The following is a 20,645-nucleotide window of genomic DNA, read 5'->3' as shown; positions in this document are numbered from 1 at the left end:
CTTCTTATCAAACTGTCTGTACTGGGCTAGCTTGATTATCACTTCAAAAGTTTTTTTTCCTCTTACTTAATTGGCCTCTCAGACTTGGTAAGACAACTCCCACCTGTTTATGCTCTCTGTATGTGTGTGTGTGTGTATATATATATATATATATATATATATATATATATATATATATATATATATCTCCTCAATATTTATTCCACTCTGTATGCATCCGAAGAAGTGGGCTGTAGTCCACGAAAGCTTATGCTCTAATAAATTTGTTAGTTTCTAAGGTGCCACAAGTACTCCTGTTCTATAAAATGTGCTACTGTAATTCAAAACAATAGTGCTTTATAAAACATTTCCATGAGTTATTTCCTTATTAAAAATATCTTTTACAGGCATAGTGCCAACCTACATACACCCATTCATTTCCAAAATCAATTTCTAAAGTGGAGTAAACTACAATTCTATTATTTTAAATTCCCAACTCTTATGTAGTAAGAAGCAGGTGTTAAGTTTTCTGACCCCAACAATCACTTGTAGTTCTTGGGTAAAATTTTCAAACATGCTTAATTAGCTTTGTCACTTTTTCAAAAATGTAATGTAATCAGGCACTTTTGAAAAGTTTAACCCTTGCCTAATTTCAACCTATAGAAAGAGAATACTCTTCTATCACTCCTAGAACAAGGTGCAGCAAAGTATCAGATTTCACTGTGCCAAAAAGCGGTAAAATATTATGAAAAATGAAATTTCACTACATATTACACAGTACATTCAAAAATCTCATATGCTTTGAATACTAGTAATGAAGTTTAAATCTTGGCAGCCTCATTATATATTATTTTACAGATTAAGATCAGAACTCCATTCTTCATATTTTGCCAACATATCACAACATACTGAACTTATTTAATTTTCCTAAAAATGAATATGATTCTCTGTATCACAAACACAGTACACGCCTGTAAAGGTATGCAAGCAGTTGTCAGTCCTTGGCAGAATCTGGTTCACTCACCCTACTCACTGGACAGCTGCTGCAATCATATCAGGCCTTTGGTGGTCATCGCAAAAAGCAAAGCCAAAGCCAAACCAAAAAAGGAATAAAGGCTTAATAAAGCCAGAGTCCAAAAATGCAAAATGAGATTCTTGCAACCAAAAAGTCTTTAAATGAACTTTTTGGTAGTTCGATTCCAATAGTTAGACAAGAGGCACCTTTTTCTAATAAGTCCCTCCCACCCTAAAAACAGTCTTTAACACCTCAATCAAACCCTGCTCCCTCAGACCAGAGATTTCTCTATAATCTCTAGTGAGTGAAGGCACCTGTTAAATTTAAAATTACCTACCCTGATGAGCAACAGTGATTTAACTATATAACCACTAAACAAAGGCAACTGTCTAAACACCCTATCACAGAGATCAGTAAGTAAGTATACCACATAAATACAAGCACATATGCTCACAAGAGCAACGGCACACTAGACATATATACTGCAGACATACTGTATAATGCTACTAGAATAGATAGGTGCATGCCCCAACAGAAGCATTATGATTTGGTCTATGACACCAGCCTACTGTAATTTGGGGCCAGCCTTCATGAGGCCTGAACCATAGAGCAAATTTTAAAAACAACTCAGGCTGCTACATGGTCTAGCTCCAACCAGTTTTAAAATAAGTCCAGCTGAACTGACCTTAAAATATTAGAATTTTCACAGAAAGTTCCCTTACCATAGACTCCTTAGATTTTAGCTTTGTACTACACTTATCTGGGCACATAAAAGAAAACTTTTTCTTGGCATCTGTTGCACATAAAGCAGACATTGTCTTCTCAGTAATAGACTTAGTATGAAGCAGACAGTTTGAAGCATATAAAACCAGTTCACTATCCTTCACCTCCGTTCACCAAAGATGGGCAGCATGATTCCCCTCAGATTTCAGTATGTGCACTCCATAAAACTTTCTTATAAAGCTATATAAATGCCAATGGGGGTAGACCTTTGGCAACATATGCATGAATGTACAGTAAAGAGTTCAGAAATAATACTATGCCCCTGCAGCACACACCCTTCCGTAAAATAGTGTTAGACACACCTTTGCAAGTTTATTCAATTGTAATCATTAACATGAAAGAAATGTGATATAAGATTATAATCTAAAAACAAAGTATAATTTTTCAAATGAAAGTTTTCCATGTAAAAAAGTTCTGCTCAGATTTTTTTCTTCAACATAAGAATATTATGGGCCAGATATTGGAAAGCCTGGCCTCTACATTTTTTGTATCACAGATTTGATGGCATAAAATTCTGGGCACTATTTTCCTCTGTGATGGAGTATATCAGGCCTTCTCTCCCCTAGCTGCTGGCGGTGGCAACAGCCTACAGCTCCCCGCTCAGGGAAAACCCACCCAGATTGGGCCACCAACATGAGGACTCCACACACCTACAGGGGTGAGTATATAATATACTATACAATATATAATATAGGCCACAGAACGTCTCCAAAATAATTCCTAGAACATATCTTTAAAAAAAATAATAATCCAATTTCTATTTTAAAATTGTCAGTGTTGAAGAACTAAACATGGCCCTTGATAAATTGTTCCAATGGATAATTACTCTCACCACTAGGAATTTACATTTTATTTCCAGCCTGAATTTGTCTAGCTTCAACTTCCAGCCATTGGATCATTTTACACCTTTCCCTGATAGATTGAAGAGCCCATTATTAAATATTTATTCCCCATGTATAGACTGTAATCAAGTCACCCCTTAGCCTTCTCTTTGTTAGACTCAATGAACTCAAACTATTTAGCTTATCACTATAAGACATGTTTTCTAATTTAATCATTCTTGTAGTTCTTCTGTGAACCCTCTCCAATTTATCAACATCCTTCTAGAATTGTGGGAACCAGAACTGGACACAGTATTCCAGCAGCAGTCATACCAGTGCCAAATAAAGGTAAAATAACTCAGTGGTTCTCAACCAGGGGTACATGTTCCCCTAAGGATATGCAGAGGTCTTCCATTTAGATATTTGCCCAGTTTTACAACAGGCTATATAAAAAGCACTAGTGAAGTCAGTACAAACTAAAATTTCATATAGACAACAACTTGTTTATACTGCTCTATATACTATACACTGAAATAGAAGAATATTTATATTCCAACTGATTTATTTTATAATATGTTGTAAAAATGAGAAAGTAAGCAATTTTTCAGTAATAGTGTGCTGTGACATTTTTGTATTTTTATGTTTGATTATGTAAACAAGTAGTTTTTAAGTGAGGTGAAATTTGGGGGTATGCAAGACAAATCAGGGGTTTGTCTGAAAGGGGTACTGTAATCTGAAAAAGTTGAGAGCCACTGAAATAACCTCTACTCCTACTTGAAAGTCCCCTGCTTACACATCCGATGTTTGCATTAGCTCTTTTGGCCACAGCTTCACACTGGGAGCTCATATTCAGATGATTATCCACCATGACCCCCAAATCTTTTTCAAAGTCACTGCTTTCCAGAATAGAGTTCACCCCCATCCTGTAAGTATGGCCTACATTCTTTTTTCCTAGATGTATACATTTACATTTAGCTGTATTACAACACAGTTTGCTTGTGCCCAGTTTAACCAAGCAATCTACATCGCTTTGAATCATTGACCTATCCTCTACATTATTTATAAATTTTTGTGTTACCTGAAAACTATCAGTGATGATTTTAAGTTTTCTGCAGGTCACTGATAAAAATGTTAAAATGCATAGGGCCAAGGACCAATCCCTGTCAGACTTCACTGGAAACACAGCCACTGGATGACAATTTCCTGCTTACAATTACATTTTGAGATCTATCAGTTAGCCAGTTTTTAGTCCACTTAATGCATGCCATGTTAATTTTATATCATTCTAGTTTTTTAGTCAAAATGCCATGTGGTACAAAGTCAAACACCTTATAGAAGTCCAAATATATTACATCAACACTATTACCTTTATCAACCAAACCAGTCATCTCCTCCAAAAAAAGGTATCAAGTTACTTTGACACGATCTATCTTCCATAAACCCATGTTGATGTGTATTAATTACATCACCTTTCTTTAATCGAGTCCTGTATCAGCTCCTCCATTACCTTGCCTGAGATCAATGGCAAGCTGACAGGCCTACAATTACCTGCATCATCCTGTTTATATTTAATAATTGGTGCAACATTTCTTCCAGTCTTCTGGAACTTCCCCACTGCTCCAAGACTTATAGAAAATCAACATTAGCTGTCAAGAGAGCTCCTCAGCCAGCTCTTATAAAACAGTAGGTTGAAAGTTATCCAGAGTAGTGAAGTGCTTTTGCTGGCATAGCTTAGTTCCCATACTGGCTCCCTGCAGAAATTAAACCATGCTAACAAAAGAACTCTTATGCCAGTATACCTGCATCTATGCTAGGGCTTTTACCAGTACAGAAATGTGTGTGTGTGTGTGGGGGGGGGACGGACCATATGCCTAACCTTTCTGTGGGGCAAAAGTTTTTAGTGTAGACCTGACCAAAGCAAAATTTAAAAAGAAAAAAGTGTCATCTCTTTACTTTTAGTAATTTTAGATGGCATTTGTAGCAACAGAAGGCAGAAAATTTTCAGACAAATTTGATTTTCAAGTTAATGTGTCCTTTAACTCAAGACCTTGGATCTTCCTATGACTGACATATGTTACAAATCACAGGATGCTTTTAACTGAGCCTGTAGGGGTTACCTTTGCACTTGTTTGCCTACCATGTCTAGCTTTTACATTTAAAGAAGAAGAATGAGGTTCTTTGGGAGAAGACAGCATATTTGCATTGCAGGTCAAGCCAAAGAGTGAGCATGAGAGAAAGAAGAAAAGCTAAGGTGGTCAGAAGGACTTGCAGACCTATTTCATTCAAACCTAGCATAAAGTCTAAATCCAAAACTGAATAAGCTGAACAAAAATAGCAAATACACTGTCCAGAAGGCTTGTGGCAAGACCAAGGCTTGCTGTTGAACTGGCCATGGAGATGCAGCAAAGGAAGGTAAGGGAGGATAGCCAACAAAGGACAAAGATATAGCAATAAGATAGAGCAGGAAAAAAGTGCTCAAGTGCTTAAGTGAGTCAAGAAAATGCAATTTAGCAAGAAGGGCAGCAGCATCACGGAAACCCAGAAATACCGATTTGGGCAGTTCAAAGACTTCACTGAACACTGTTGAAAATTCTGTTAAGGGTGCTTGCCTTCCTGAAACTTTTCCTCCCTTTTTTGAAGATAAGTAACTTTCTCCAGTAAATCTCAAAACGTCTATTTAAAATGTATTTCATAAATTGGAACACTATGACCCCCACAAATCTCTATGGAATAAAATACCATTTTAGCCTGGCCTGACATTTCACTATAGCTACCACTGTACGTGCAAAACCACCACAGCAAAATTAGAAACTAAAACACAATCTGCTTTTCCCTAAACCCAGAGCACTGCCCACTCCATTTTAGAGAATTTAGCTTACCACAACATATGATTTCATATGATATTTTAGCTACACACTTGAATTTTTAACTGTAATTAACATTCTTTATATAGGCACCCTATTCTTCATCTTATTGTCACCTTAAGGTTAGGTAAACTATGACTTCTTTCAGTTCCTTAAAAACGATTAAATTTTAATCGCTGCCATTCAGTTCTGGCCCCAATCTTCTCATGAGCTCACTAATTTTACAGCTTCTTCTACCTTGTTAATTTTGCAGGACTTCAGCTGATCAAGGCACATCCGGCCACAGAGCCTGCCCATTCAGCTTAGAAATAATAACAACAGTACATTGATTTGTCTTGCAAGCAGTCTGAAGTTTCTAGATGTTCAAATATATCACTTGGGTATAGTTTTAATTCTGAAGTGCTTCCTCCTTATATGTACTCATACCAACATTTCATTCACAGGTGATAAAAACACTGGCATTACAACTAGTATAAAGCTAATGCAGATCACCAAAAGAAATTAGTGATGCTATGTTTTGAAATGAAGTATATTTTACAGGAATACTATTGTTAATTAACTTCCTATAAATAAAAAATGATCACTCATGGACTAATTTTCCTTGTTACTCCATTTTTTTAAAAATAAGCTTATATTTTAAATTCTATATTTGACTATAAATTAGTGCTTCCAGTTTTAGACATATGCCAAACACGACATTTATTGACAATTTAAAATACCATGGAGCAATGCTACACCATTTTTAACTCCACACAGTACCACTAACTACCTTAACTCTTGATGCCTAAAAGACAACAGCCACGGGGTGCACAAATACAGACCAGGCATATAACCCTACTCTTCCAACAAACAGAAAAACCCATTAAGAAAGTTATTGATACATGAGATTATTTTTTCCTCCTGGTTAAGCCACATAGCTTAATTAAACTGATAAGAACAGACACTACACTTGGACCACAGCTCAACCAGAATTTAACTTTCTGCATTGCTCAGAACTTATACCTCTCAAAAATATCATTTTCTCCAAAATTCATGCATCACAACCACCTCCTTTTTGGTAAAGATGGAATACGACTTCTTCCAAAGCTCATTCAACTCTGAGGTAGTTACTTGACAGAAAATGAGGAACATGCTTACTCCAGAAGTTGAGTAGGCTTCCTTAACAGCATATTGAACCTGTGCTAACAGACGCAGCAAGGGACTTTAAGCTTTGTATTGTACTTTGATGAGCTACAAAAGACCACTGGATGAGCGCAGCTGCTACCAACACATTTGGTTTGCACATCTATCACTAGGTTTGCATGTCTAATCTCACTCAATCTGCCCCATTTTGTGTTTCCTACCTCTTCTCCTCTCTGAGGGAACCACATCTGTGCTGCAGTTCCATCCCACAGCACTTCCCCAACTGTACAAAACTGTGCAGAATTACAATTTCAATTTGCTGCTCCTGCTGGCACCAGTCATCAAGCACTAAATTCAAGAGCAGCAACATAGGAACTTTTAGAATGCAGGGAGGCAAACCATACAATTCCCACACCAACTATAACCCCAGCCTCAAGTCACTCTCCTTAACTCAAACCTCTGCACTTTCCTTCATGAGACCACAGAACTGTTCATGAATTTACACACTAAATTTAAATAGCCAACCAAAACACAGTGAATTAAGCACAGAAGTGTAGCCTTAATACTAAATTCTATTAACATTACTTAAGACCTTATTTCATCATAAGAAACACAAGATGAAATAATACATTTTACACCGAAGTACAGTAGATGCAACTTAAGCCCACAAATAAGATAATATGAGTTCAGTTAAGGCGGAAATTCTGTCCTTTAGTTCAATCTGTTTCCCTATATTTTCCTGATTTATAGCTGAAACTGAACTTAAGCATTATTTAGTCTAATTTCCGTATAGCTGCATCTTGTAAATTTTATAGATAAGAATTCTTCGGAGTATAAGTTATTATTCCCCTGCTCCTCTCAGTTTCTAGGAAGTCACCCTGACCCCTGCTGGGAGTTTCTATATCAGAAACAGAGACTGGAACCAGAAGCAGCAGCACACACAATCATAGAAATGTAGGGCTGGAAGGACCTTGAGATGTTACCAAGTCCAGCACCCTGCACTGTGGCAGGACCAAGTAAACCTAAACCACCACTGACAGGTGTTTGCCCAACAACGTTTTTAAAAACTTCCAATGATGGGGATTTCACAACCTCCCTTGGAAGCCTATTCCAGAGATTAACTACCCTTATAGTTAGAAAGTTTTTCCTAATGTCTAACCTAAATCTCCCTTGCTGCACACTAAAACCCATTACTTCTTGTCCTACCTTCCGTGAACAAAGAACAACTGATCACCATCTTCTTCATACAAGCCCTTAACATATTTGAAAACTTATCAGGATACCCCACAGTCGTCTTTTCTCAAGATTAAACATTCCTAGTTTTTTTAATCTTTCCTCAGAGGTCAGGTTTTTTAAAACATTTTATCATTTTTGTTACTCTCCTCTGGACGCTCTCCAATTTGTCCACCTCTTTCCTAAAGTGTGGCACCCAGAACAGAACACAGACTCCAGCTAAGACCTCACTAATGCCGAGCAGAGCAGGACAATTATCTTGCTAGTGTTAAGGCTTATATCATTCTGGGGTGTATTTTTTACATCTGCATCATACTGCTGACTCATATTCATTTTGTGATCCACTGTAACTCCAAGTTCCTTTTCAGCGACATTACCACCTAGCCAGTTATTCCCAATTTTGTATTGTGCATTTAATTTTTGCTTCCTAAGTGCACTGGGAACTTAGATCAGCACACCTACATCTCCAAGGGGTGTGAGAAATCCAAACCCCTGAGAGATGTATCTACGCTGACCTAACGCCCAGTATGGGGGAAACAGAAGAATTCTTCCATCAACTTTGCTATCTCCTCTTAGGGTATGTCTTCACTACCGGCTGGATCGGTGGGCAGCAATTGATCCAGTGGGGATTGATTTATCGTGTCTAGTCTAGACGCAATAAATCAATCCCCGAGTGCTCTCCCGTCGACTCCTGTACTCCAGCTCGGCGACAGGCGCAGGCAGAGTCGACGGGGGAGCAGCAGCAGTCGACTCACCACGGTGAAGACACCACGGTTAAGTTGATCTAAGTACATCGACTTCAGCTACATTATTCATGTAGCTGAAGTTGCATAATTTAGTTCAATCCCCCTTCCCCCCAATGTAGACCAGGCCTAAAGGACATAGATTACCTATACTAGCGGGAGAACCCCGCCCTTCAGTGTGGGCAGCATCTACACTTAAACCACTACAGCACCACAGCTGTTACACTGGAACTATGCCACTGTAGCGCTTTAAGGCATGTGCTAACTTAAGTAGTTCGCACTTGTCTTTAATGAATTTCATCTTGTTGAATTCAGAGCAATTCTCCAATTCATCAAGGTCATTCTGAATCTAATCCATAGCACTTGTAATCCTGTCCAGTTTGGGGACATCTGCAAATTTTAAAGCACACTCTCCACTCCATTATCCAAGACATTAATGAAAATATTTAATAGTACAAGACCCAGGACTGACCCCTGCAGAAAACCATTGATAACTACTCTTTGAGTATAGTCTTTCAACCAGTTGTGCATCTATTTTATAGTCATTTCATCTACACCACATTTTCCAAGTTTGCTTACGAGAATGTCATGTGGAACTTTGTCAAACACATTACTAAAACCAAGATATAAAAATCTAGACATGCCACGTGCAAATATATTTTTATGGTTGCTGTGCCTCCCTAATTGCAACAGTATTAACAGCCCTAATAACTACAGAAGGAAAGAGAATGAGCACCTCTTCCCATCCTCTCTAGAAAAATGGTAGCAGCAGGCCAGAGGAAGAAGCCTCCCATAATTCCCCACATCCAACAGTAGTCTATTGCTCACCATGCCCCTCACTTTGTATGGAAGTGAGGTCAGTTATTTCAACTTCAATTTCTCACACACTTACAGTAACACTAATAATCTTAGGTAGTGTTAATGACAGCAACTTTGACACAAGGACAAGTAGCATTGTATAAACCATTACTATTGCAGGTGTACATATGTTCAATTAAAAAGCAGATCCAAGAGTGATGTTTTCAATTAACCTTGGAATAAAATGTACAACTTGGAAGATATTATTAAGATTAAATATGTTTCAATCCTTTACTTTTAGTATGAGATTTAAAAGTGTCATCAGACTACACAGATCCCACATGACCATCTAACAGTGAACCTTCTGACTCTGACAATCCTTCCAAAAGCAGAATAATCAAAGGGGAAGATGAGGGAGATGGGGAAAGTAATGTAATTCTGTCCCAGATTCTGAAAATAGCAAATAAGAATTATGTTGCTAACTTGAGAAAAGAAGGATGGTGCTGAGGTTGAGGTATAATACTAGGTACGGAGAGATCCAAGAGATCCGTGGCTCTGCCACAAACTTCCTGTGCCACAGTTTCCTAATCTGTAAAATAGGATTGATATTTTCCTAACTTCAAAGGTATAGTAATTCAGGTTTGTAAACCCTTCAAGATTCTCAAATAGAACACACTATAGATGCAGAATGTATTATACTAAAAATACAGTGTAGAATCTAAATGAAATTTATAATGCAGCTTCTTTGGATTTTTAAAAAACGTTTGTAGAAGACAAATAAAATTGTGCTTCTAAAACACTGACAAGCTGATCATTCTGCTTTTTTTTTTAAGAAAGAAAAATATGGCAAAGAATTTGACAATCTTATGAAACAGTATTGCTTCCCCCCCCCCCCCAAGCGCCGGAAATAGTCCAGACATATTATAATGCTAGATTAAATGATATTACGAAAAGCCTGATACAAATATGATGTCTCACTTCTGTACTAGTGCCAGTGTAGATCCACCAGTGGGAGCCCTGGTGCAGACTGACCTTGGCAATTTCACCTCCATGTAATTTAACCCTGCTCACAGCAAATCTAGGCTGCACAACAGTAAACACAGCAGTAGACAATCTACATTAGTTCTTCCAATGGAGATGCAACAATCATAGTGAAACCTTTGACAAAAAATGCTAGTGTAGACAAGCTCAATGGCTTTCTCTCTCATTTCTTAAGCTATTTCCTTTTCTTTCTTGCCTTCATCAGAAGTTCTCTTGTAATAAATGCAAAAAACAGTCACTGTGGCTGATTAAAAATAAATCCTATACAATCCCTATATAACACGAGACTACAACTTTTAACAAAGCTTACAACTAGTTATTGGCACGGTTGGCTCAAATCACCATTTGCTTCAATTTACCTCATCTTTAAAATTCAGAAACTGTGGCAACTAACAGTGTTTTGCCCCTGCTGGAACAAGCTTGTCTTTCTGAAATTGGTTTACACATTTTTATAGTGCAGCCAGGACCCACATAACTAAGTTTATTGCTGGTTTCACTAGGTATCCTTCCTCGCTGCAACATGCAGCAGAAAACCATAAAGATACACTATCCTATACGCTGCTGATATTGTTGTGTGTGCATGTCCTCCAAACCCTGTGTCCCCTGCCGAGGCACCACAGTTCCCCAGATTTTTCCTAGAATGTATGGATAAAAACAAGATTATACATTGTGGTAAATACAGACTCTCAATCACAGCTGCAATAGAACAAAGCTGTGCAGACAAACTGAACTTTTATTTGTAACACCATTAATATGATTGTGCCACCAACTGGCTATAAAACCCTGGGAAAGCTGTTGCATAACATGGCCTTTATATCTATCTGCAATAGGAAAATGGCCCTTTGTTAGGCTATGTCTACACTACCGCAGTAAGTCGACCTACGCTTCGCAACTCCAGCTATGTGAATAACTAGAGTCAATGTACCTTTGGTCGAGTTACCGCAGGGTCTACACCACAGGGGGGATAGACGGGAGAAAATCTCCCATCGACTTACCTTACTCTTCTCGTTGGGGGTCGAGTACAGGGGTTGACTGGAGAGCAATCTGCAATCGATCTGGTGGGTCTTGACTAGACCTGCTAAATCGACCGCTGGTGGATCGATCTCAGAGCACTGATCCCAGCTGTAGTGTAGACCTGCCCTTAGCAACTGTTTTCAGCAATGGGTATGTCTCCACTTCCCCCACCATGCATTCTCTAAACCCGTGTTGAAAGTGATTTAATTACTGGTGCACATGGAACAAAACTATTTTCAGTAACATTACAGAAAGTATAAAGGAACCATGTTAAAAATCATTTTGTCCACTAGCAGTTTTCTCTACTGGCACTGAAAGTAGTTTAAGTACAGGTGGACCCTATGCTGGTAACCACTGTCACCAATGAATAATTCCTGAGACCATGTCTACACTTAACAGAGATAGATGGTGCTGCAATCAATGCAGCGGGAGTCAATTTAGCGGGTCTAGTGAAGACCTGCTAAATCTACTGCAGACCACTGTCCGGTGGACTCCAGTACTCCACCAGAATGAGAGAGTAAAGTAACTTGATAGGACAGCGTCTCCCGTTGACGCTGCACAGTGTAGACATCGCAGTAAGTCGACCTAAGCTACATCGACTCCAGCTACATTATTCACATAGCTGGAATAGCGTAACTTAAGTCGACTTACCCTGGTAGTGTAAACAAGGCCTGACCTAGTAGAGTGGGCCTTTCCATGTTTCATGTACTCAAACTAACAATCCAGCACCAGAGAAATGTAATTGATGAACAATATTTAATAGAACGGAGTATTAAATATCTCCTTGAATATTACATTATAAAAAACAGCAAAATTCTATAGGAATCAATTTAAGACAGACCCAAGTAAGACACAAACAAACCAAAATAAGTGTCCACACAGGGGTTTGCATAAAATTAGCTAATTTCTTTCATGAAGATTTAATTGAAACCGGTGAAACTTTCTCATGCAGACAAGAGCTAATTTATAGACACTAACTATAAAACAGGTTCAAACCAATGTGACACACACAGTATTCTAATTATGCATGGCACTTAATTCTGACTGCAATATTCAAGTTACAAGGATAAAGCAATCAACATTAACAGATTAGGCAACTAACAGTGACAAGAGGAGCAAGGATAGGTCGACTACAAGGAGGATCAACTGGCAATTTTTAAATCAAGTTTGGATGTTTTTCTAGAAGATATGCTCTAGTCCAAACAGGAATTATTTCAGGCAAGTTCTATATAATGAAGGTCAGACTATGTGATCACAGTGGTCCCTTCTGGCCTCATAATCTATGAATCTTCTGAACCACAAAATCAGAGAGGGAAGCAACCAATTTTTAGGAGGGTCATATCAGGTCAATTCATCTGCCAATGCAAGCCTCTACAATAAGTGCCCAGGGCTGCAGGTGGTGAAAGTGGGCCAATTTACTACACTTTTGCTTTTGAAAAGATTCCAAACAGTGTTACTTCCCAAACATCCCTCCCTCACCCAAAATCACCAATTCACAATACTGTAGTGGAAACAATTTCTGAGTTGCTACTTTCAGCTAATTCCCCATTCCCTCACTATTCTCTCCCCCAACTTCTCCAAAATAGCAGGTTTTTACTAAAGCACCTGATGGATCAGGTAATTATCCCCAGATTAAAAAGTGAGACAAAAAGAGAAAAGTTATACATGCAGTAAATAAAGCAACATAGATTCGGGCTCAAGGTGTTAAACTGGTTAGCTGTTATTCACAGAGAACTGAAAACATAATTGGGGCAAATTAATAAAGATAGGGAAATCTGTGTGCACAGCCTGGATAGGAAAAGGTGTTCAAAAATTAAGCCAACTGGCACCACCCCATCAAAAAAAAAAATGGCACAGCTAGAGGCTATAAGTACAAAGTAGTAGAGACAGTAGGTGGGTTCACAGAAAGGAAGGAATAAGTGTAATGGGAAGATAATGAGGGATCTTAGGGAAAGATTTGAGGACAAGTAAATAAGATCAGCGGGGGTAAGAATCACAGTGCGGGAAATAGTTTTTTGGAGGAAGAATTACAGCAGGGGAGTAATTATGGTGGATGAATCCTCCACACTGAGGGACAAAGAATGATTAAAGGGATGGGAAAAGGATCCCAGTTAAAGGGGAAAAATGGATCACTGTAAGGCTGTTACAGAGCTGTTAGTGGGGGGCAGAATGTTAACTGGAGAATTATAAGGATTTAGTTGAGGAACACTGAGGACTATGGAGATAGTCACTGGGTAGGGTTACAGGGACAGTCACTGAGGATGAAGGGAAAGTAGGGGGCTTTGGGGAGTAGTTAGTCGCACATTCTTAAAGAGTGGGAGGAGGCTGGAGGGAACTGGGATGATACGGGGTCAGGGATAACTGAGATGATAGAGAAGTCTGGCAGTCGGTCACTGGGGGTTGGGGTGAGGGGCTGTGGAACAGAATATTCTGGAGTGACTGGGATAATATTGGGAACGAGAGGAGCTGGCCACAGGGGGTGAGAGAGCCAGCCATTGAGGCTGCCCCTTGGGGAGGGGAGGCTCCAGGAGCAATACTGAGGCAGTGTGGGGGCTGCTCCCTTGCGCAGGAGGCTCCTGGGGTGACACTGGGACGGTGGCGGGGGGCTGCTCCTTGGGGCGGGAGGTCCTAGGGCGACACTGGGACTGGAGGAGGGAGGCTCCGGGGCGGTACCGGGGAAGGCATTTCCAGTGCGTAGTTCGAGGCCTCTCACCAGAGGCCGAGCCCAGGGCAGAGGGGCCGGATCCCCGGCCGGACTCGGCCCCACCCCGGGGCTGGCGGGCCAGGGCATAAAACGCGCCCGAAGGGAAGAACGAGAAGCGGCGGCGTCCGGGCCTCTCCTGCGCGGCGGCTGCGGAGCGACTCCGAGCCGGACCCCGCAGCCCGTCCCGCTCCGGCCGCCTCCCCGCGCCCGTCCCGCCGCCGCAGCCGGCCTCACTGCGACACCGCGGCGCTGCCGAGGCCTCGGCACTCACCAGCATCGCGCGTCCCGCAGAGTCAGGCCCGGCCGCGCCGCGTCCGCCCGCCCCTTCCGCCTCCGCCAGGCCCCGGATCCGCCGCCGCCTCCCTCCCCGCGCGGCCCCAGAGGAGGAGGAGCGAGCACCGCCCCCGCCGCACAGCGCGCCCCGCCCCGGCTCCCACCCGCCAGCCCGCGGGGAGAGAGCGTCTCCGGCCTGCCCCGGCCCCTGTCCGTCCCGGCAGCACGCGGGGGAAGCGGGGCTCCCTCCAGCACCGGGGGGTCTCCCCACTAGCAGAGAGAGAGGGCTACCCAGCTCCCAGCGCCAGACCAGGGTGATTCTCCAGCTCCCCGGGGGAGTCCGCCCAGCACCCACCTGCCAACACCGGGGGGGCTCCCCAGCATCCCCCCGCTGATCCCCAGGGAGAGAAATGAGGTTGAGTGACCGAGCGACACTTGGGGCGCTCCCCTCCCCATCACAATAGGATGGAGACAGAGGGGAAGCTAACTAATCCTTCAGCAACCACACACCCCCCTGCACTCAGCCCCAGAGGGAATGGAGGACTGAACCCCCTCCCACAGCCCGCATTAGAGAGAAGGGGAGGAGAGAGGGCTAGCTAAAACCCTTGCCAAGTTAATATACTTTTATTTATGCCAGTCACGTTGGTCATAGAGTCCTCTGTTGTCCTCCCTTGGAGGATGGATGTAATATTACATTTGATATCAACATATCAGTGTGTAGTGGTATGACTTGTGGGGAAAATCAAGTGCCCAGAAAGTCACAGAAAGTGGAGGGATGGCTATAACTCAGACTTGTTTTTTAACTCAGATAACTTGTGCTGAAGTGGCACAACTCCAGTAGTGGCCACAGTTTGACTGAAAGAGGTCTCCTTTGAGAGAGATTCAGTCCTGTTCTGTTGACCGGGGCAAGTGTTGAAGCTACAGGTCCATTTATTTTTTATTTACAGATATTTAAATGAGATCTAGAGGATATGATGACATTGGGGTAATGTATTGCCTCACTGGGTAGGTAGAAGTCATGTTATAGCAGACAGGAATTAGTGAAGGCCTGGTGCTACTATATGACATTGCTGCCTGTAACATTTTCAGTTATTGCAAGTTAAGCTGGGTTGAACCTGAACATTGTTTGAAGGGGAGACTTAATTCAGTAGTTGCTATTTGCTCCCTATAAGCAATACCCTCGAATGATGATGATGGCATTGTGCTGGTGGAAGTACTGCCTTTCACGAGACATTAACCCCTCTGCAGTAACTAAAGACTGTAGGGCATATCTTGCAAAACTGAGAGCATCCTGCCAAAGTAGCAGTTTAGATAATATACTGACTAGCTAGCTCTAGTGCCTCTGCCATTTCACTTGGGTATATGTTCATTGTCTGTCCTAAACTGTTGTCTGTTACTCACTATTAAAGAGGTTCCCCCCCCTGAAAAAGGAGAAGAGATGGGATTTAGGGACCTTTACACAGGGTGTCTGCACACTTCTGTGCACCTGAGAATTTTGCTGTGGGAGGACTCTCTTCACCTTATCATTGCAGATACTGATCCATTCACCATTCTCCTCTGCAGACAGAGGGCCAGATTCTGATCTTAGTTATACCAAAGGAAATTTGGAGTAACTGCATTGAAGTCAATGGAGTTGCTCTGCTTTTACACCAGTATAAAGGACATCAGAATCTGGCCCAAGGAGTGCAACACTCAGAGTATACTATGATACAAGTTGTACAAGCAGTAGAGAACCAGGCTAGGGGAGAATATTCCTTTACACCCTGAAATTATCAGCTCACATTTAGGCACCACAGGCTGTGCACCATTTTCAAAATTTGTCTGTGAAAAATATCCCACAAATAGCTGTTGTCCACACAACCTCTTCAAAGGATTATTTCCTTATACAATAAAATCTTCTCCAGAACCATCCATTGAAGTGAATATAATCAAATTCATTGAGACAGCTCCTCTAAGAAAACAGTGCTGGCATAGCAGTCAGGAAGCACCACTTTGGAAGTAGGGTCAGTAGATGCGATGGACCCTATTTGCCAACTGTGGAGCACTGCATCATGTGCACTGTAATTGCCCATGAAAAATTGCTTTACAAGCACTATCCCTGGGCATGACATAACTCCTGCTCTGGCAAATGAGAAGTGCTATGTATTAGAGGTGAAGTTAATGCACTTGATGAATAACATGCAGTCGTCTTGGTGGAGTCTGGACAAAGATGATCAGAAGGAAGAGGAAACCAAATATGGGGTAGGGGAACAATTATTAATAAATGAGGACAATGATGATAAAACCTCTGAAGGTTTGTTTTAACTTCATTTTGCAATATTATAACATTTAATTAAATTCATACACTGTTAAAGTCAGCATTATTTTCCAATGCTAAACCAAGGAGAGAATGGGGCCATGCATAAGAGAAGGGGGTCGGAATCTCTCGAGTGAAAAAGAAGAAAGGAAAAAGCCTGAATTATAATGCACAAACAACCATTACCATCTGGTTCTGAGTCCTATAGCATGACAAAGAAAAAGAGTTTTCTTAATCCTGCAACAGAAACTTGAGACCATAGAGAAATTTGAGCATGGCATCCCAGCAAGAAAAAAACAAAAAAAAAAAAAAACACACCTTTCACTAGAGTATAATTGTGGTTTGCGAACTGTGTATGACTTGAACATGGGCAAGTCATGGATTCGTAAGTTTATTCATGACGGTGATAGCATGGTTAGTGTGCTGAAGAGGAAGCCTGAAAAAAAAAAATCTTAATTGGAGGAGTTTCTTCATACACATGGTTCAAACAGAAACATGCTGAAGGAATTCCAGTTTCAGGACCAATGATAGCAGAAAAAGGGCAGGGAATTTCATGCAAAAATGAACATTGTCAGGCCCTGCCTCTCAATAATCATGCCTAGTGGTTGGAATGGAGCTAGAAACCAGACATAGGGTTGGGACTGCCGAGGGTAGTGCTGAACCAAGATATGGGAACAGGCCAGTATCAGAACAGAGATCAGTGTCCACAGACAAGCCAAACTGAGTACTATAGCCAGAGTCCAGATACAGGCCGAAGCCAGGTGATCAGAGTCCATGAACAAGCCAAATCAGTACTGTGACGCTGACAGACTAGCTCAGCATGATGCTGGCAGACCAGTTCAAATCAAAGCCATAGGCCAATTCACTTGTTAAAGTAGAACAAAGAGGGATGTTACCACATTACATTTACATGGCATCTGAACTGGTAATTACATTTACACTAAATTTACCTGTTGGTTGCTATTGCCTTACATTATGTATATCCCTGTACTTGATTAACCCTAGATCAAAAGTGTTTGTTAGTGAGAATTGATGTGTAAACTTCGTGCAAACTAATGAAAGATTGTTTGGATTGCTGTGACTGAATGCATTGTGTATATCTCTGTAATTAGATCGCCCATCAAACAGGATTGGAGCCTTGGAACTGTAAATGAAGACGCATGCTAAGGAAAAGCCCATGTTGTGACAGAAACACTTGCCAGATTGCTTTCCAGGGAAAACAGCTATAAGAATGGATCCAAGGAATGATCTTGTATCTGAGTTGTTTGGACACTTTCAGATGCAAGACAGATCCCCAAAGTCATTTTGGGTAACCCCGAGAGACTTATGGAAACAGATTACTACATCTCTGCTATCACTTTGGACTTACAAACTTGGACTCATCTGTTAATGTATTTTACCTGCTCTAAACCACTCAATAACTCTTCTTTTTCTTAGCTAATAAACCTTTAGTTTACTAGAGAAATTGGCTGCCAGCATTGTTTTTGGTGTGAGGTCATGAGTATTCATTGACCTGGGATAAGTGACTGACCCTTTAGGATAGGGAGTAACCTAATGTGAGGTGATTTTTGGTTTTAACTTTTCATCACAAAGTCTACTTTGTCTGGGCGGCAAGATGCTCTGGAGAGTCTAAGGGGACTGTTGTGACTCCATGGTAAGACTGGTATAGTGATCCAGGAGTACACATATGTGAAATCTAATTATAGAATAAACCACCAGTTTGGGGTGTCTGCCCTGTTTTCTGACAGGCTGACCTGAGATTGCTGCTCTCAGTTGTGAGCCACTCTAGACAGAGTGACAGGGACTGTAGCTGGAATCCAGATACAGGGCAAAGGTTGAAGCATGGTGGTCAGAGTCCAAGAGGATCAGGAGGCAGAGGCAGAGGCAAGGCTGGAGCGGGCCAGTAACAGAGTGGAGCAAAGTCAGGGTTGGGCAAGGACAAGACTGGAACACAACCCAGGCAAGGCTGGAGTAGGAACTGGATCAGGAGCAGGCTGGACGTGTAGGGAGTCTGATACACTGCAAGGCTGCAGGAGGGTTCCTGGCTGGGTAGTTCTGTTGCACAGACTAATCTGCAGCTCTGCTGGGGTTGGGGGGGGGGGGGGAAGTACCTGAACCTGAGGATTATCTGACCCAGCCTCTACTCCTGGATAGGCTGCTGCTCCATGCTTGAAGTCTGAGTCACTGCAGGCTCTGTGGGAAGATTAAGTGCAGCTGAGTTGTTGGTGCCTGCCTGAGTGCTGCCTCATCACAGCTCTGTTGTAGGGGTACCTATTGAGCCTCTGGGGATAGACAGTTAAAAGCCTGCCCACATCGAAAGCCTAAGGGGAAGAATCACAGGACCCAGGCATCAAAAAGATTACAGGGAACTGTGACACTGCATCCTATATTCTTCATAGAGATTATTATTATGATAGGATTATGGCATAACAATGATGTATTTTATACAAGATAGGTCATGTGAAATATCATTGTAAAGGTTATGACTTACATTCATACAAATAGGATAATCATATTCAGTATCATTTTGGTATCTGAAGTTAGGAATATTGTCTATGTAGCTATTACAGAAGTGGTTACACCTGGGGAATGCCCACTAGACAAAAGACTGTCAGTCTAGATGGCTGGCTGGAAATGGCCCATTCAAGTCAATGAACCATTAGGAAGAAAAATAGGTCTTAGAAGAAGCTAATCTCCCACCCAGGAGTCTTCTTGAGGATCCTACAAACAGCCTCTGAGTCATGGTTGCTATGACACTACAGGGACATGTGACCAGATCACCTGGTACTGGACTCCATCTTGGAATACCAGTGTTTTTCAACTGAAAGGCATGGGAACAAAGCTTGGAGACAAAGGGTTCCCACCATATGCAAAAGCTATTTAAGGCAGGGGAGTGACATCAAGGTTGTTCACTGACTCCCCGCCCAAAGAGACTCCTGGAAATACCTGAGGAACAAGGACTGAACTGGGGGGGGGGGGGGGGGGAGAGAAGTGCTGGATCCAGGCTAGAGGGATTTTTAGCCTGTGAAAGGAACACCTGGGGATTCCAAGCTGTAAGCAAGTGCAGCTTGTCCCTTAAGAGCCGGAAGCCAGCTTATATAATCATTTAGGGTGAGAATTTGCTACTCATTTCCAATCTCCTTAGTATATTAAGCTTAGATTGCGTTTTGTTTATTTGCTAGGTAACCTGGTTCGATCTGTTTGCTAGCCCTTATAATCACTTAAAATCTCTCTTTTGTAGTTAATTTGCTTTTGCTTTAATCACAAACCAGTGTGTGGGGTTTATAACTTGGGGCAAAAATCTCTTGTATATTCTCTCTCCACAGTGAGGGAAGGAGTGAATTTTATGAGCTTATGCTGTACAGATTTCTGTGCAGCACAAGATGCTATTATTTAGGGTTTACACTCCAGAGGGGTGTGTGCTCTTGAGCAACTGGGCAGTTCCTTAGCTGTAGCCTCCCCATGCAGAGCTGATCACAGCAGCCTGTAAGTTCTGCAGCTGGTGTGTCCATCACCTGTGTGTATGCTGGTGAAAGAGCAAGCTTGGAGAGCTTGGCAACTTATCACAGAACCACAGTGTGAGAGGGAGCCCAGGCTGATGGGCCAGGGGGGCTAAGTGGTACCTGAGTTGCAAGTGGCATCACAGGGACAAATGGAAAAAAACAGGTACAAGAGTGAAGGTCACAGATTCAAAAGCAGGGATCCAGAGAGAGACACCAAGCAGAGAACGCTGGACAGCACCCACTGCTCTTTGAAGGTGTCTTGGGAGCCAGTGTACACAGTCCAAAGGAACTCTGCCCAGAGACGTGACTTAAGGGAGGATCAGAAGTAGGCCCCAGTGTCACAGAGCACCTCTCCATCCAGCTTCCTCCACCGTGGCCAGAGCCAGGAGGAGGTTGATGAGGAGGTCTCATGACTTCATGGCCAATTGTGGGGCCACGGATGGGGTGTGCTTAAAT

The 20,645-nt window shown here is 41.8% G+C and overlaps 1 protein-coding gene and 1 long non-coding RNA gene across 3 annotated transcripts in view; one reads left to right on the top strand and one right to left on the bottom strand.

Moving 5' to 3' along the window:
* Window positions 1–14,513, bottom strand: part of CUL1 (cullin 1) — an 84,454-nt gene extending 69,941 nt beyond the window's left edge. Inside the window, exon 1 of one of the 2 annotated variants that reach the window (XM_005300399.5) lies at window positions 14,389–14,513. The gene's annotated coding sequence lies outside the window, so the exon portion shown is untranslated. Of the gene's footprint in view, window positions 1–14,126; window positions 14,321–14,388 lie in introns of those variants that run through there. The other variant, XM_042842735.2, reaches the window with a different exon arrangement.
* Window positions 14,497–18,151, top strand: LOC122172414 (uncharacterized). The gene is made up of 2 exons (XR_006172740.2): window positions 14,497–16,631; window positions 17,799–18,151. It is a non-coding gene; the product is annotated as an uncharacterized LOC122172414 (long non-coding RNA).
* Window positions 18,152–20,645: the final 2,494 nt, after the last annotated feature.

This window comes from Chrysemys picta, chromosome 2 (assembly GCF_011386835.1).
Source record: "Chrysemys picta bellii isolate R12L10 chromosome 2, ASM1138683v2, whole genome shotgun sequence".
Lineage (NCBI taxonomy): Eukaryota > Metazoa > Chordata > Testudines > Emydidae > Chrysemys > Chrysemys picta.
Note: the sequence above shows the minus strand (reverse complement) of the source record. Positions and strands in the feature narration are given on the sequence as shown.